General features: G+C 43.1%; 2 non-coding genes across 2 annotated transcripts; both read right to left on the bottom strand.

Moving 5' to 3' along the window:
* Nucleotides 1-233: 233 nt before the first annotated feature.
* Nucleotides 234-315, bottom strand: trnas-aga (transfer RNA serine (anticodon AGA)). The gene has a single exon. It is a non-coding gene; the product is annotated as a tRNA-Ser (tRNA).
* Nucleotides 316-4,904: 4,589 nt separating this feature from the next.
* On the bottom strand, nt 4,905-4,976 carry trnaa-ugc (transfer RNA alanine (anticodon UGC)). The gene has a single exon. It is a non-coding gene; the product is annotated as a tRNA-Ala (tRNA).
* Nucleotides 4,977-5,188: the final 212 nt, after the last annotated feature.

The raw sequence follows: 5,188 nt of genomic DNA, 5'->3' as shown, positions 1-5,188 counted from the left end.
AATGAATGTATTAGGGACAGCACGGAGCGCACAAAACGGACAGCAAAGGCCACTGGATCAACAGCGCCCCTGGATAGGTTGGAACCTCCAACATTTCGGATAACAGCCAAACAAAGGCCAAACACAGGGGATCTTCCTGATTTTCCAGCCGGTGAACAGAGATCGGTGTTTTGACTGGCTTTTTACAATTTGTATCCGTGGGAGGGATCAGGGAATCAAAACCGATGGAAACACGTAGTCGGCAGGATTCGAACCTGCGCGCGGAAACACCAATGGATTTCTAGTCCATTGCCTTAACCACTCGGCCACGACTACAAGTGCTCTAGTGTTCTTCCACCTATATTTTATATTGCAGTTGAGACAGATAGAGTTATTTACCAAATTAAACAATGGGATGTGTCATCCAAGGCTGTTAAATGTCACGTCGTAGTGCCAATGATGTTTTGCATAATCCATCCCTTTTGGAGCTGGGGTTTAAATGTTAATTTACATCCATTGATGTGTATTACTTCACATGTTGTCATCGCTTTGCTCTTTGTTCTAGTAATTACCCATGGCATTTTCCCCAGTGTGTGTTTTAGGGCAACTTTAATAACTTCAGTGTTTGCGAGCACCATGCCTTTACACATTTATTTTTGCTGATTTTGTTTGATTTCATACAGTTATATTGCGTTTCAATATAGAAACATAGCAAACCTACAGCACAATAAATTTCCTTCGGCCCGCATGTTGTGCTGAACATGGACTTACTTTAGAAGTTACCTTAGATTACGCAGAGGCCTCTATTTTTCTAAGATCCATGTACCATTTTTTTTTCCTAAACTCCATATACCAATCATACTAATTCCTGTTAAATTACCGATGTACAATATGGTATGAAATAGGGTACACTTATCATGTTTCTTCATGTTTTTGTTCGGATAATATTTTTAAATCCTTATCTGTATTTTTGATTTAGTCATGAATGCTGTTGTTCCTTCTGTGCCATATTCACTGAGACATATTAACAGTAATGTGATCCCCAGGATTTTCCGTGGATCGAAAAAGAGGAGATGTTGGCCACGGAGGATTTAAAATATGTAAGATAACAGCGAACTCGAATGGCTCAAGGACAGTGGAAGCAGACAGATCAAGTGTCTTTGTACCAGCCATGTGCTTGGAAATGAAGATGTCATTTTGTGGAACCTTTTTACATCTTCCATTTTGTGAGAGGAAAATTTCTGTGTTTTAAAGCAAACACAAAGTTGCTTCAGATAATCTGTGGGTTTAAAGATATTTTCCAAATTCGAAGTTATTTGTGAGGGGTTTTTGATGTAATATAGCATGCAAATGTGTGAATGTTGGGGTCAATGCCTGTCTGGAGTGATTTAAACTGGTTACTCAAGGAAACAAAGGGCCATAAATTACCGATTGACGCTTGCGGGAAGAGGGAATTAAATGGATGATGGTCTGGAGCAGAACTAACAAAAGGGAGAATTCAAGCTAATCAGAAGTGCTACGGCCAATGATACTGGAATGGGATAATTGAATTTGAAAGTATGAATATAAAAGTGGAAATTTCGAAGGTGCTAGCAGTGATAACTCTTTCCTGAAACCCACCATCGCAACGAAGATCCGCCAAGTCAGTGACTGGGAGAAGAAAGGATCGATCACGTGGCCAACTGAGCTGCCTTAATTTGGTGATATAGTTGGGAAAAGTAGTCTGAGTGAGTATTGGTACAGAGGGAACAGCAGAATTCTTGTTCTAAGTTGCTGGCCCGGTGACGACATAGTTCTGTTGTCGTTTATACAGAGACAGTAAACTGCGAGTTTTGATTACTTACAAGGGTGAATTTCCTAACCTAGTTCCATTGTCAACAGTAGTAGGACTATCGGTGACCGGGAACAAAAATACTCTTCCAGATGCACTTCAAAAATTCCATTTCTTATCTTACACACAAAAAAAAATGATCTGGTTAATTTTGCAGAAGTTTAAATGTCTGATCATTGTAACCCTATCCACATGACATTTCTGTGTGATTTGCCAGCAGATCTGCTCCTCAATATTCTACCAACTATGGAGAGAATCGCAGTATAATCCCAGCAAAGTGGTTGTTGATTATTATTTTATTTATTCCTAAACTGAACTCACTCCTACAAGGGGTGATTGATAGGTTCGTGCCCTAAGGTAGAAGGAGTCAGTCTTAGAAAATCTAACACAATTATTTTTCAACATAGTCCCTCCTACATTTACACACTAAGTCCAGCGTCGTGGAACGTACCGATCTTGAATTTCAGTGAGTTTTGTAAATGGATCCCTAAGTCTCTTTCTACTTCAATGCTATTAAATGGTCCTCCATTATCTATACACGAGGGGTGATCGATAAGTTTGTGGCCTAAGGTAGAAGGAGTCAATTTTAGAAAACGTAGCACATTTATTTTGAACATAGTCCCCTCCTATATGTATGCACTTAGTCTAGCGGTCGTGAAGCATACGGCTCTTTTCTTTGTAGAAGTGGTCCACACCAGGGGTGATTGATAAGTTCATACCCTATGGTGGAAAGGGATGAGTTATTAACTTCAAACTTTCTGCATAATCACTCAAAGTGTTGGCCTGCTGGTGCATGTGACTAGAGATAATAACTAATTTCCTCTACCTTAAGGCACTAACATCAATAACCCCTGATGAGTTATTAACTTCAAATATTCTGAATAATCACTCAAAGAATTGAAGCTGGATAACTCATCTCCTACTTTAGGCCACGAACTTATCAATCACACTCGTACATATACTTTCTAAAGAAAATGCACGATCAGGATTTGTTTTCCCATTTGCTGATATGTGAGACAGGCACCATTTGCAGCCCTTCCGACTCTCTGAGAGTTCGACTCTCACTCAGTCCGATCGCTGGTGAATGCTCATTGGCTGTTGTATAACTCCCTCTGTTTGAGGATGGCGATGTCAACTGGCCGCAATAACACCTGCTGCAGAGTGAGGATTGATCCGACAGAGAACAGCTTGGGGTCTGTGGAATCACATGGAGCACGGGAGACGCTTCACTACTCGAAACTCCTGCAACATGGAGCGATAGTGGTATAGGGATGAGCATAGCTGCTTTTCAAGCAGCTCACCCGGGTTCGATTCCCGGCGATCGCCGTGTGTTGTACCTGTTTTTCAGCACCTGTCTCACAAACGTCTCGGCCTGGAATCACTCAGCCACGTTACTTCCTTCACTGTGAAATTAACATTTCTGCCCGTCGTTTGTCTGCCACTTTAGCCCAATGTTTCTCCTTCCGAATGTCTTACCGCCATCGTGTATTGGTCTCGCCCCATCAAAGATGTCCCCCTTTTCACTTCCCACTCAACTTCTCACCTTCTTTGACACTGAAAGTTATCTTCTTCTCTCAGCACTTCTAATTGAGTGTCACGATCAGAAAGGTTAATCCCGTTTCATCACTCACAAATGTTTCTTGAGGTGATGAGTGTTTCCAGTATTTTCTGTTCAATCTGTTCAATACCAGACACAATTCCATGCGGCGGACAGTACTATATGCTGGACGATCGCTGAGCACGAAAGGAATTGTCGTTTTGCCCGCGAAATTCTCAACAAATCTCAGAAAGTGATGGAGTGAGTGGACGGAAACTTAAATTGGAAGCACAAGTTTTTATTTTTTAGTGAAATGTGTGTTGTGTACACAGGTGACGTGACGGCGATTTGCGGTAAAATATTCTGCTGAAGAATAGCAGAAGATGGTTTGGATCTGCCATTCTCTGGATAACGGGCCCAGCACATTCCCGCCGCGCCATTCTGCTGATAGGTAAATATCTCTGCTCTTCTCCTGTCTTTTTATTTGTCAATGTTTCCGCTTTCCCCGATTATCTATTGTTTTGTTTGTTGAAATATTTTGCCTGTCTAATTTCCCTCGTGTCTCTCTTACGCTTTTACCTTCCTCCCCGTCCTCCTCCCCCTGTTCATCACTTCCTACCCCATCCGGTTATTATCCGGTCGCTGTGCTCCGACCCAGCCGGATATCTCGTTCCCGACATTTCAGCAACGGATGTGATTTTCATTATCATTCTGACCCTATTCCTACGGCCCCGCAGTCAGACACACTGGTTATCTCCCTCTGTGCCTCCTTGCCTTCCTTCTCTTTGTCTGCGGCTGTTATTTAGGTTATAAACACGGGAGATTCTGCAGATGCTGCAAATCCAGAACACAGTATGCCAGAGCAAATCACCAGGTCAGACAGCATCTATGGGGAGGAGTAAACAGTCGATGTTTCGGGCGGGGATTCCTCCTGGCACGCTGAAATTCTCCTCCACTTTGTGTATGTTACTTTGGTCAGTCTTCGACGTAACGAGCAGCGACCGCAGTCTGAGGTGCCGCGGAGAATACACCCACACTCCGGGATTTATTTTACCAATCCCGAGTCACGTTCACATCCCAATCCGTCCATATGATCGAATGAAGGTCAGAATTCCGTCAGTTCTGAATGGACCGCAAATCACTGGGTCTCAATGTTAGAACCTCTATCCTTTGTCGGGTCTTGCCGTCGGATGCCTTTCCATTCTCGTACCAGACGGTTTAGCAAGTATTTAGATCTCTTTCAATGGTATTCATGGAAAATAAAAATTATGTTAGATTAGTGGCAGGGGAAGTCTCACTGGCTTCAGTCTCCTCAGGAGGTGGACACACCGGTGTGCTTTCTTGGTGATCTCTGTGGGCGGCTTTGGTGGTCCTCTCTCTCTCTCTTGAGGAGCCATTTATTTGCGGTAATGAGCGGTCAGCCTGCACCTTCCTGATTTAGTCTTGTCCATGTTGAGACTCATTCTGCTGCTGTATCGCTGTACCACCATTGTGCTAAAGCAAACCTACTGATTCAGTTTGAGCTTTGTATTGTTTAAAATTCAATGCTCACTAGCATGGAGATGCCGGGGATTGAACCCGGGACCTCACACATGCAAAGCATGCGCTCTTCCACTGAGCTACATCCCCAATTAAAATGCAGAACTGTTCAGTTCCAAACCTTCAATAGACAATAGACAATAGACAGTAGGTGCAGGAGTAGACCATTCGGCCCTTCTAGACAGCACCGCCATTCACTGTGATCATGGCCGATAATACATAATCAGTACCCCGTTCCTGCCCTCTCCCCATATCCCTTGACCCGGCTATCTATAAGAGCTCTATCTAACTCTCTTGAATGC

The sequence above is a fragment of the Hemitrygon akajei genome, chromosome 28 (assembly GCF_048418815.1).
Source record: "Hemitrygon akajei chromosome 28, sHemAka1.3, whole genome shotgun sequence".
Taxonomy (NCBI): domain Eukaryota; kingdom Metazoa; phylum Chordata; class Chondrichthyes; order Myliobatiformes; family Dasyatidae; genus Hemitrygon; species Hemitrygon akajei.
The sequence above is the reverse complement of the archived record's forward strand: the minus strand, read 5'-3'. Positions and strand labels throughout refer to the sequence as shown.